The sequence below is a fragment of the Ahaetulla prasina genome, chromosome 4 (assembly GCF_028640845.1).
Source record: "Ahaetulla prasina isolate Xishuangbanna chromosome 4, ASM2864084v1, whole genome shotgun sequence".
Lineage (NCBI taxonomy): Eukaryota > Metazoa > Chordata > Lepidosauria > Squamata > Colubridae > Ahaetulla > Ahaetulla prasina.
The window spans coordinates 80997463-81010980 of NC_080542.1; the positions used below are offsets into that span (position 1 = coordinate 80997463).

The 13518-nt window shown below is 42.9% G+C and overlaps 1 protein-coding gene across 14 annotated transcripts in view; it reads left to right on the forward strand.

Annotated features, from left to right (window-relative positions):
* The window catches only part of MYRIP (myosin VIIA and Rab interacting protein), a 288867-nt gene that overhangs the window by 181421 nt on the left and 93928 nt on the right, over window positions 1–13518 (forward strand). The gene's annotated exons all lie outside the window — the stretch shown is intronic.

Genomic DNA, 13518 nt, shown 5'->3' on the forward strand with positions numbered 1-13518 from the left:
AACACTTACAAGACTTAATGATGGTCATAAGGTACAAATTTAACCCTTAAAGATACAACACTTAATGATAATCATAGGGTATAAATAAGCAATCGGGAAATAATCAATATCAATATAAATCATAAGGATTACCAGCAACAAAGTTACAGTCATACAGTCATAAGTGGAAGGAGATGGGTGATGTGAATGATGAGAAGATTAATAGTGCAGATTTAGTAAATAGTTTGACAGTGTTGAGGGAATTATTTGTTTAGCAGAGTGATGGCGTTCGGGAAAAGTGTCTAGTTGTTCTAGTGTGTAGTGCTCTATAGCATTGTTTTGAGGGTAGGAGTTGAAACAGTTTTATGTCCAGGATGTGAGGGATCTGTAAATATTTTCACGGCCCTCTTCTTGATTCGTGCAGTATATAGGTCCTCAAAGGAAGGCAGGTTGGTAGCAATTATTTTTTCTGCAGTTTTAATTATCCTCTGAAGTCTGTGTCTGTCTTGTTGGGTTGCAGAACCAAACCAGATAGTTATAGAGGTGCAAATGACAGACTCAATAATTCCTCTGTAGAACTGGATCAGCAGCTCCTTGGGCAGTTTGAGCTTTCTGAGTCTTTGTTGTCCTTTTTCGATGATGTTTTTGATGTTAGCTGTCCATTTTAGATCTTGCGATATGGTAGAATCTAGAAATTTGAAGGTTTCTACTGTTGATACTGTGTTGTCTAGTATTGTGAGAGGTGGAAGTATGGAAGGGTTTCTCCTAAAGTCTACCACTATTTCTACGGTTTTGAGTGTGTTCAGTTCCAGATTGTTTTGGTCGCACCACAAGGCTAGTCGTTCGACCTCTCGACTATATGCGGATTCGTCATTGTCTCGAATGAGACCAATCACTGTTGTGTCATCTACGAACTTCAGTAGTTTAACAGATGGATCATTGGAGATGCAATCATTGGTATTGGTATAAGAGAAGTGGGGAGAGCACACAGCCTTGGGGGGGGGGGCTGTGTTAATTGTACAGGTATCTGATGTGATCCTATTTAGCTTCACCTGCTGCTTCCTGTTTGTTACAAAGCTTGTGATCCACTTACAAGTCTGTTCAGGTACCTGTAGCTGATTTAGCTTAGTTAGAAGAGTGTCTGGAATGATGGTATTGAATGCTGAACTAAAGTCTACAAAGAGGACCCTTGCATAGGTCTTTGGAGATTCAAGATGTTGTAGGATTAGTGCGGAGCCATATTAACAGCATCATCTGTTGATCTATTTGCTCGGTATGCAAATTGCAAGGGATCTAACAGCGGATGGTTTTCAAGTGGGACAGCACTAGCCTTTCAAAGGTTTTCATGACTACAGATGTTAAAGCAACTGTCATTCAGTTCCTTGATGGTGGGCTTCTTCAGCACTGGAATGATGGTAGAGCGTTTGAAGCAAGAAGGAACATAGCACATCTCTAGTGATTTATTGAAGATATGGCTGAAGGTGGGGGCCAATTGGTCAGCATAGATTTTTAAGCAAGAAGGAGTTACCTTGTCTGGGCCTGGAGCTTTTCCTGGCTTTTGTCTGTGAAATAGGTCCTGCACTTCCTTTTCTGTGATCACTAGGGGTTGTGAACCCAATGGGATGGGGTCAGTTGTAGGAGGCTTGGCTGTTGTTGGTGTGTCTGAGATAGGGGTTGTGGAGATAGGTGTCTGTAGTTTCCTTTCAAACCTGCAGTAAAACGTGTTCAGGTCATCTGCCAGTTGTTGATTTCCTTCAGCCTGGGAAGGAGGTTTGCCGTAGCCGGTGATATTTTTAAGAGTTTTCCACATGTTTGCTGCTTCATTTGTTGAGAACTGATTCTTTAGCTTTTCAGAGTAGCTTCTTTTTGCTGCTTTGATCTCCCTTTGATCATTTCTGGCCTGATTGTACAGCATTTTATCACCTTTTCTGTAGGCTTCCTCTTTGGAATGTCGTAGCTGCTTAAGTTTAGGTGTGAACCAAGGTTTGTTGTTACTGTATATTCGCAAGTTCCTTGTAGGTACACATAGGTCTTCACAGAAGCTGATATACGATGTTACAGTATCTGTGAGTTCATCCAGGTCTGCAGAGGTTTCTTCAAAAATATTCCAATCAGTGCAGTCAAAGCAGGCCTGTAGCTTTAATTTTGCCTCCTCAGTCCAGGTCTTCACTGATTTAATTGTTGGTTTTGTGGTTTTAAGTCTTTGCCTGTAAGCAGGTACAAGGTGAATCATGTAATGATCAGAGTGTCCTATAGCTGCATGTGGTAAAGACCGATAAGCATCTTTTAGTGTTGTGTAGCAATGGCCTAAATTATTCTTGCCTCTGGTGGGACAATTGACATGCTGAAAGTATTTTGGTAGCTCTTTCCTTAAGTTTACCTTGTTTAGATCTCCCAAAATAATGTCCAGTGAATTGGGGTATTTGGCTTCAGCATCCATGATTCGGTCAGCTAGAGTTCGTAATGCCTTGTTTACACAGACTTGTGGTGGGACATAAACAGCAATTAGAAGAAATGAGGAAAATTCATGAGGCGAATAGTATGGTTTTCAGTTGATAATTAAAGTTTCTAAATTTTCATCACAGAATTTGTAAATTACAGTTAAATCCTGACACCAGCTTCTGATAATATATAGGCATAAGCCTCCTCCCTTCTTTTTACTAGATGTTTCTGTAATTCTGTCTGATTGTTCAATCTGAAACCCTGGGATACGCAGGCTGCTATCTTCAATTGATTCATTTAACCAGGTTTCAGAGAAGCATAGGACTGCTGAATTGTGAAAATCAGAATTGTATTTGTTTAAGAGGGGTATTTATAGAACTGATAGAAGAGCTTGCTACCAACATTGTCCAGAAGGTATGACACACGGGTTGTATTGTTTAGATAAATTTATCATTAAGAATAATAATGTATAAGTCTTTTTAATATTAATTTGCATTTTACATAATTTATTACAAATTGTAAGATCACAATATTTTTAATCATATTTCCTAGCAGGAGACTACCTAGAGTATATTGATTTATGCAAGGCTCTCCGGCTTTAAGTTGATACTTTTGCTCTAATGAAGTACTTTTGCCAAAAGTGTCCAAAACTGTTTTTTATTAAAAAAAATTAATATTAAACAAAAATTCAATGTCTTTATGAACAGTGTGTTGTCTGAATACAGTTGTTTTTGAGAAATAGTGTTAATAATAATATTCATAACAATGATAAACAATGATAACGTAATTAATGATAATCGCATAATAATAATAATATTTACTTAGCCATTTTAATAAATCTTCACTATAGTTAATCATTACTTTATGCTTTTAAGTTTCTAACTTCTGTTTCTGCTAGTTAGCCGTTGATATAACAAATCCCATGTTAAAAAGTATTCAGTTTCTTCCTTCTTAATTTTGAATGTTAGTCTTTCCATTTCTGCACATTCTAATTTTTTATAGCATTTTTATCTGTAGTGATCTCTTCATTTTTTCATTGTTGTGCAAACACAATTCTAGCTGCAGTTAACACATGTAAAAATAAATATGTATTCCCTTTATTATATTTTTCTGGTAGAATACCCAACAAAAATATTTCTGGCTTTAGATCTATGTGTTGCTTTACTATTTTTTCTAACCATGTGTGTATATTTGTCCAGTATTTTTTGCCTTTGGGTATGTTCACCACATGTGATAGTATGAACCCGATATCTGATTACATTTCCAACACTTAGCAGACATATTCTTAAACATCTTTGCCAATCTTGCTGGTGGAAAATGTTATCTATAAAACATTTTATATAAACTTCTTTGTATGCAGTTGACATTGTTAATTTATAATTCCTATCCCACAATTTCTGCCACTTATCTAACTATACTATAACCAAAATTTTGGCCCATACTATCATTGTTTCTTTTACTTGCTCTTCTTCCATTTTAATGTTCAATAGGTAGTTATACATTTTTTAAATTAGTTTTTCATCTTCCCTGTTAATATCTGATCCAGTTTTGTTGGTTCTTTAAAAAACCATACATTTTAGCATCTTTCTCATATCTTGATTGTATTTGCACATGTGGCCACCCTGCCAAATCAATCCCTTCTTGCTTAGTTTTAAGTTTCCCTTTTTCATTCAAAATGTCCTTATATCTTATAATGTTTTCTGTGTTAAAAACATTCAGATGTATCAGTGATTCCATTGTGGAGAGCAAGACTGGTATTTTCAAATAATGTTGTTGTTTTTTTGTCCAACATAACACTAATGCATTACTAACATAATGTCTTTGAAAATATCTATGGATTTTGTTTTTCCCATACCATAAAAAGGCATGCCACCTTTTTCCCATATCATAAAAAGGCATGCCACCTTAGTTACAGATCATGTCCCTCCGGTGTTAATAATTGTCTATACCTCAAATTTATCCATTCTTTCACCCATGTAAGTACAAAAGCCTGATAATACAAATCTCAATCTGGCAACCCAAAACTCCCTTTGTTTTTGGAATCTTGTAACATTTTCAGACTTATTCTTGCTCTTTTTCCCTTACCAAATATATTTTCACATTATTTTATTTAATTCCTCAAAATATTTTTCCCAGCTTTATTGGTATTGTTTGGAACAAATATAGTAATCTCAGTAAAATATTAATTTTTATAGTAGCTATTCTTCCTATCAAAGATACTTATAGATTTTTCCACTTCTCCAAATCTAATCTGATTTGTTGCAGTAATTTGACAAAGCAACAAAATTTGTGGACGAGAGAAATGCTGTCTATAATTTAGTTGGATTTCAGTAAGGCATTTGATAAAGTAGACCATAACCTACTACTAGATAAAATAGAAAAATGTGGGTTAGACAGCATCACCACCAGATGAATTCATAACTGGCTGACCAACCACACTCAATGTGTATTCTTCAATGGAACTGCACCTATATGGAGGGAAGTATGCAGTGGGGCACCCCAAGGCTCTGTTTTAGGCGCAGTACTCTTCAACATTTTCATCAATGACTTGGACAAGGGGATAGATAGGGAACTCATCAAATTTGCAGATGACACCAAGCTGGCAGGAATAGCCAATACTCCAGAAGATAGGCTCAAGTTACAGAAGGATCTCGACAGACTTGAACATTGGGCGCTATCTAACAAAATGAAATTCAACAGTGAAAAAAAGTAAGGTTCTACATTTAGGCAAGAAAAACAAAATGCACAGGTATCGTATATGTGGTACCTTGCTCAATAGTAGTACCTGTGAGAGGGATCTTGGATTCCTAGTGGACAACCATTTGGATATGAGCTAGCAGTGTGCAGCAGCTGTCAAAAAGCCAACACAGTTCTAGGCTGCATAAACAGAGGGATGGAATCAAGATCACGTGAAGTGTTAATACCACTTTATAATGCCTTGATAAGGCCACACCTGGAATACTGCATCCAGTTTTGGTCTCCACGATGTAAAAAAGATGTGGAGACTCTAGAAAAAGTGCAGAGAAGAGCAACAAAGATGATTAGGGGACTGGAGGCTAAAATATTTGAAGAACGGCTGCAGGAACTGGGTATGTCTAGTTTAATGAAAAGAAAGACTAGGGGTGACATGATAGCAGTGTTCCAATATCTCAGGGGCTGCCACAAAGAAGAGGGTGTTAAGCTATTTTCGAAAGCACCTGAGGGCAGGACAGGAAGCAATGGATGGAAACGAATCAAGGAGAGAAGCAACCTAGAACTAAGTAGAATTTTCCTGACAATTACAACAATTAATCAGTGGAACAACTTGCCTCCAGAAGTTGTGAATGCTCCAACACTGACAGATTTTAAGAAGAGATTGGATAACCATTTGTCTGAAGTGGTGTAGGGTTTCTGTCGGGTGTGCCTCCTATTAGTACTCAAGAAAGAAAAACCCCAACTCCATTTTCATAGAGAAAAGTACTTTTACTGAGTATGAACTGAATGCAACCAAAGAAAAGCAAGATCTGAGGCAATAGGAGGGAAAATCACATATAGGAAATATCCCCAAAACCCTCCTCCCAAAGGTCCAGTCAGTATTATCCAATCCGCGTTCCTCCAGAGGATCATGTAGGGTGCAGCTTCACATGGCTTCATCCCTCTGGTATGCCCGGACAGTTGGCCTTGATGGGTTATCAGCATGCCTCCCAATTGCAGAGAAACACTGAGGGAAAATTCTTTCAAACCTCACAGCATCTCCACCAGCTTGCTTCCCCCCTTCTCCCATAATCAAGACAACTCCTCCCTCCCCCCCCCCCGTTACAATGACAACCATAGCAAGCAGAGCAATAAATGAATAAAACAGTAGAGAGCAAACAGAGCAATAAATCAATAAATCAGTAGCAAGCAGAGGCTGACATTCAGTCCTCCTGCAGAAGAGACTTTAGTCCTACAAAAAAAAAAAAAAAGTAAAAGGGAAACTAAGGTTTATCAGGGTATTTAGAATAAAACAATTGCAGTTGCTTCCGAGTTCTTACATCGTGCTTATTCACTCATTCAACTTGAGCTAAGGGGAAGTGTTTCCAGGCCACCAAATACTGTACTTTTCCCCAATGTTTCCTAGAATCCAATATTTCCTCGACTTCAAAATGCTGCTCTCCTTCTATGAGTATGGGGACCGGATGAGATTCCTGGTCTGGATGGAGGGAGGAAAGATGCTCAGGATTCAGTAAACTACCATGAAACATAGGGTGAATCCTCCTTGAGGTTGTTGGCAATTCCAACTGCACTGTAACAGGGTTCACTATGCATACAATAGGGAAAGGACCCACATATTTAGGTCCACGTTTTTTTGACTTTTGGGTAATTTGTACATACTTAGTGGAAAGGAAAACTTTATCTCCTACTTTTTAATCCCTAGCCTGGGTTCTTTTCTTATCGGCTTGTTTCTTATGAGCGCAGTGTGCTTCATCTAGGGCCTTATGTGTTACCATCTAAGTACTATGTAACTGTTCGATCCAATCAGCTAATGAAGGTATTTGCGGTTTCTCTCCAGGGATGTTTCTCTCCGGGATGGGTACAAAATCCTGAGCTGAGGCTACCTTGAACGGGGTGAAACCAGTACTGCTGCGAATAGAATTATTATCGGCGACCTCTGTGAAAGACAACAGGTCCACCCAGTTGTCTTGCTGATAATTTATGTAACACCCAAGGTATTATTTCAATACCAAGTTAGTTCTTTCACAAGTCCCATTGGTCTGAGGATGGTGGATAGAGTTTAACCCCTGGGCAGAGCCTAACAATCCTAGGAACTCCTTCCAGAAATGGGAGGTGAACTGAACCCTCTGTCTAAGATTATTCGCTCCGGAACCTCATGTAGTCTACACACATGTTGGACAAACAGTTTAGCCAGAGTTTTAGCCAAGGGGATTTTGGGACATGGTATAAAATGCACTTGTTTGGGGAACAAGTCAGTAACCACCCAAATAACTGTATTTCCCCCACTCTCGGGCAGTTCAACAATAAAATCCATGGATATTTCCCTCCATAGGGCTCCCAGTCTGGCTACACTCTGAAGTAACCCAGGGGGCTTCTCTGGAGGCTTCTGTTGTGTCTTCAGAACTGGGCCTCCTGGCAGAGAGTGACTCAGAGAGTGAGGGGGAAGAGCCGACGGCTTCCCTCTGCAGGACCTTCTTCTCTGGCTCCGCTCCAAGTTCCAGAGGCAGGCCAGGTGGAGGAGGAGAAGCTGACATGGCGTCTTTCCCCTGACCCCTCCTTCTCCCTGGTAACGCCCCAAGAGCCACCTGAGGAGGATCAATCTTGGCTAGATGCAAGGCAGTGATGCCGAGGGAAATGTGCGCAGCAAAGGAAAAGGAGGGGCTGGCCCAGGGAGTGCTGAGTCATGGAGCCCCACAGGGTATAAAAGTGAGTGGAGCTGCCATTGGGCTTCGTGACGGACAAAAACTGACTCTTGGAAACTTTGGCTGCAATATTTTGAGACTAAGACTTTGGTTTCTGTTTATTTCTGAACTGCAGTTACGCTGGTCTGAGGAGATAGGAGAACTTGACAGGCCACTGCAGGTTCGTTGCCAGAACTGATATCTGTCATTGGAGTAAATTGCTGGAAGATATAGTCAGCTCGTGTGTCTTGGGTTGTGGTTGAGGGGGACAGAACAGCTTCTTTGCTGATGCAGACACAAGACAGCTCATCACGTAGGCTTCTATGTCTTTCTTTAGAGCCGGCCATCAGAATTGTCGTTTAACTAGGTGCAATGTCTTTACAAATCCAAAATTTCCAGCAACTTTAGTGTCATGTCTGTGTTGCAAAATCACCCCTCTCAGACTTGTGGAGACATACAGCTTCACTCCCACCAAGGCGAGCCCCTCCTGAACTGTGCACTCATTGGAGTCTGCTAAAAACCATTCATCAGTTTTAAAGCTTTTTTTAACTGCTCAGTCAAGTCTCCGGATATGGGTTGGTCTGCTTTCGCTCAGCTCCGGTGACTGCTGGGGCTGCCAGTTGATTCGAAGGGACAATTGGTCAAATTACTTCTGTCTGAGCACTATTGTATTGAGGTAATCTAGAGAGGGCATCTGCCAGAAAATGGGAGGTAGCGCAGAGAGAAATTAAAACGGTTAGATGTTGGGCCCAGTGGACTTGCTTAGGTGACAATTTTCGGGGTGTTTTTAGGGCCTCTAAATTTTTGTCATCAGTCCACACTTCAAAGGAGTGCTTTGCCTCTTCCAGGAAATGCCTCCACGTTAACAGCACCCAACGAACTGCAAAAGCCTCCTTCTCCCAGATGGCCCACCGTCTCTCAGTTTCAGACAATTTCTGGGAGGTGTAGGCAAAGGGTTGCAACTTTCCCTCAGCATTGGCTTGAAGTAACACTGTCCCAACGGCCACATCACTGTTGTCGGCCTGAACAACAAACGGGGCCTCCATGTCAGGGTGTTTAAGGATCGGATCAGCGGCAAACAGACGTTTTAGTCTTTCAAAGGGTGCCTGACACTCCATAGTCCACTCGAGAGGCCAGAATGGTTTGGCTCTGCCTCTCCCTTTGTTTTCAGAAGATTTGTAATCGTAAGGCAATCTTTGCGAACGAGGGGATGAATTGTCGATAGAAGTTAGCCAAATCCAGGAAGCTTTGTAGTTGTTTGCAGGTATGTGGAGGTGCCCATTCCAGTACCACCCAGACTTTCTCTGAATCCATTTCTATCCCCTCATGTAATATGCAGTACCCCAGATAGTAAATTTTAGTCTGGTGGAATTCACGTTTGGACAATTTAGCGTACAGTTCAGCGGCCCTAAGTTTCTTCAGGACAGCTCTTACTAGTTTCACGAGGTCATCCATGTAGATAAGAATGTCATACAGGTAGACCAGAAACCCTTTGTGCAGGTGCTCATGCAGTACTTCATTGATCAGCTGCATGAATATGCGGGAGCACCCTGAACTGGAAACATCCAAGCAGGCAGTTGAAAGCAGTTTTCCATTCATCTCCTTCCTTAATCCGTACTCTATAATAAGCCTCCCGCAATTCCAACTTAGTAACGATCTTTCCTTTGGCTAGGTGGGCTAGTATGTCTTTCATGAGGGGCAGTGGGTAGACATTTTCCACACGTATGGCGTTTAAATTCTTATAATCCACCACCAGATGAAAAGACCCATCCTTCTTTTCCCGGAGGATCATGAGGGGCAGCTACCCGCAGCCTATTTTATTTATTTTATTTTATTTTATTAAATTTTTATACCGCCCTTCTCCCGAAGGACTCAGGGCGGTGTACAGCCGGAATAAAATACAAAATATATACAATTAAAAGAAATTAAAATAAACTATTACTAAATGGCCGGTAATTTAAAAGATTTAAAAATTTAAAATATTACTAAAACCCCAATTTAAAATCAACTATTTATGCCAGTCCTGCTTGAATGAATAAATATGTTTTTAGCTCACGACGAAAGGTCTGAAGATCAGGCACTTGACGTAAGCCAGGGGGGAGTTCGTTCCAGAGCGTCGGTGCTCCCACAGAGAAGGCCCTACTCCTGGGGGCCGCCAGCCGACATTGTTTGGCGGACGGCACCCTGAGAAGGCCCTCTCTGTGAGAGCGTACGGGTCGATGGGAGGCATAAGGTAACAGCTGGCGGTCTCGTAAGTACCCGGGTCCTAAGCCATGGAGCGCTTTAAAGGTGGTAACCAGGAACTTGAAGCGCACCCGAAAGACTACAGGAAGCCAGTGCAGACTACGGAGCAGTGGTGTTACATGGGAGCCACAAGCGGCTCCCATTACCACTCGCGCAGCTGCATTCTGGACTAACTGCAGCCTCCGGGTGCATCTCAAGGGCAGCCCCATGTAGAGAGCATTGCAATAATCCAGCCGAGACGTAACCAGAGCGTGAGTGACTGTGCATAAGGCCTCCCGGTCAAGGAAGGGACGCAACTGGCGAACCAAGCGAACTTGGTAAAAGGCCCTCCTGGTGACGGCCGCCAGATGTTCATCAAAGGACAGCCGACCGTCCAGGAGGACGCCCAAGCCTAGCCGATTGGATGAAGCTGCATTTTAGGTTTTTATCAATAAAGTCTCATAGTTCCCCCATAGCTCCCGGGGATCATGGGGTAGATTTTTGGTTTTGGGATCTTTACCCCCAGAAGGATTTCTATGCTACAGTCTGTAGGTCAAGAGTGGGGGGCAGCACATCTGACGCCTTCTCACTAAACACCTCCCAGAGGTCCTGATATTCTTTTGGGATCTTCCCCCCTTCATTCCAGGTGTTCTGTTGTGGCCACAGCCAATTTACTCACTGCTTTGACCACGCAATAGGGGCTCCCCCCATGTTGTGTCTTACCCGCTCTCACAGCAGCCGGGGCCTTCTTATCTGCTCCCGAACACAGAGGAATGTATGCCTCCCTGCCCCAGTCCTGGCTCCATGCCCAGACAAGCTGAAGAGGAGGGGGCACCTCCCGGTTCCAGCCCTGGCTCCATGCCCAAGCAGGCTGCAGAGGAGGGAGCACCCCCCGGCCCCAGCCCTGGCTCCATGCCCAGGCAAACGGAGCAGCTAGACCCCTCCCCCTCCTCCACAGCATGTGAGCCTGAGGAAAGTTTATTTCCAACAGCTGCTGATTGGAGTGACCCTCACATCAGAAGACTGGATAGGCGGAGGCAACAGAAGGAAGGGAGGGGCAGGCCTTAATGAGTGCTGAGTCATGGAGCCACACCCCATGGCCTATATAAAGGATCTGCTTTCTGGCAGTCTCTGAGTCAGGCAAAGTCGAACTTATCTTGCTGAAGTCACTTTCTGGTCTCCTGCCTGCTCTGAGGACTTTGCTAGGACTTTGGGCAGAGCTGCAGAGGCAAGCCTGATTCGGATTTCCCTGACCCGGCCGTCAGCGGAGGAGTGGGACATGACACCCCACTCCTTCCCCTGCTGGTTAGAGCGGATGTGCAACACACCCATCCTCCAATTTATTCACGGATTCCATTTTCGGAACCAGGGCCGTCCAAGCAAGAGGGATCATTCCATGCCAGGAGCCACAACAAAGCTCAGAGTCTCTTGGTGATCACCCATGCGCATTTCAACTGTTTCAGTTACAAAATGGGCTACCCCTCCCCACTATCCACCCATCTAACTGGCTAAATGCAATGGGCCATTTCATCGATCTTACTCTTAGACCCATCTTTTCCACAATCTCAGGGCTGATGACACATCTTTGTACCCGAATCCATAAGGGCTAGCATCCTCCCATGGGCCCCGGTAGATGGAACTCTTAATTCCACTGGGATGTTCATGGGTCTCCCCCTCAGACTTACCAGGAGGTCCTCATTGGAATAAGTTTCAGAATTGCTGTCATCGGTGGGGGTCAGAGTTCCCAACTCACCCTGGTTCAGGAGAGCAAACTCAACAACTTCCACCCCATTTAGGGTGACCTCACAAGATTTGGCAGGCGGTTTGTTGACTTTCTTCCCTCCACCAGAGTTTGCCTTCCCTCCACCAGGGGGCGCTTTGGGTCCAGGCTTAGCGAAGCAATCAGCTGCTCGGTGCCCTTCCTTCCCACATCTGAAACACAAGGTGGACTTTGGCTTCAAGCCGGTGGGTCCCCCAGCGGCTTTCAGAGCTCCCCTGCAGAAAGAGGATGGAGGTTTGCTCCAGGTGTGACCACCGTGGTAGCAATCTCTGGCCAAATCGATCTCCACATCAGCAGCCAGAGCATACCAACTTTACAGATCCCGGGGCGCCCCAAGGGAGCAACAATCCTTGTAGACATCCTCATTGAGGCCATCCTTATAGCTTTCCAGCAGAGCTACTTCTGACCACCCTCTCATGTAGTGCACAAGCTCGCGGAACTCCTGGGTGTACTCTGCCACCGATCTCCACCTCTGATAAATGGACTTCATCCTGATTCTTGCCCTACACTCAGCCAAGAGGGTCCTCAAAGCATGCTATGATGGCTGCCAATAAACTGGTCATAATTCCTCATAAATGGGGAATCTTCATTGTGGAATCCCACCATCCACTCAGCCACCAACCTCTGGTAATACATCTCACACGTGCTGCATCTGATGAGAAGTCCTCTCCCCAGTCTTGCATATGGTTCCACACTTAAGAAAAATCCCAATCCTTTTGGATCTCCCCCGTATTTTACAGACAGCAAGGGGATTTTGGGCCTTTTCTGCCTTCGTAGCCATGCCTGCCCAGTAGGGGGGGACCTGGATCTCAGCGGACGCTTGGGCTCCAGAGGTCTGGGCTGCATCTTTGGTTCTCTCTTCTAAGCAGGCAGAAGCTTCAATTTCTTCCCAGGTGCATTCATCTCCTCCCCCGGCAGGCAACCCCTGGGCAGGCAATACATACTTTTCTTTTTTTAATTGAAAAAGTTTTTACAAAAATTTTCACCCCCCTTTTTTTCCCCTCCCCACTCCATCCCTCCCCTCCCTCAAAACCACCCCTCCTCCCCCCGACTTCCCAGAACAAACACAAGGTATAGTTCAAAAGAAAAAACAATCATTCGCTAAATTTTCCCTAACACAAATTATAATCCTCCCCTTCTTCTCAAATCCTAACTTCCCCCATACAAATCAAAGATAAATACATCCTAATCATTCAAAAACAGTCTGATATCTCTTAATCTGATATCTATTTTGCGTATATTCAATCCATTTTTCCATTCAATTAGATATTTTTCTTGTGTAGTGTCTTTCAAAAAGGCTGAGATTTTAGCCATCTCAGCCAAATTAGCAACTTTCAATATCCATTCTTCTATTGTAGGTAACTCTTTTTTCTTGCAGTATTGTCCTATAAGTAGTTTGCCGCTGTTATTAAATTTAAAATCAACTTAGTCTCAATTACTGTACAGTCCGTAATAATTCCCAATAAGAAAAATTGCGGTAGGAACTTTATCTTCTTTTTCAAAAAATTTTGTATAATCCACCGGATCCTTATCCAAAAAGCCTTAATCTTCTTACAAGTCCACCAAATATGAAAATATGTAGCATCATCTCAATTACAACTCCAACATTTCGCTTGCATATCTGGATACATACATGATAATTTTTTAGGGTCTAAGTGCCACCTATAAAACATTTTATAAAAATTTTCCCTCAGGTTCTGTGCTTGCGTAAATTTAACA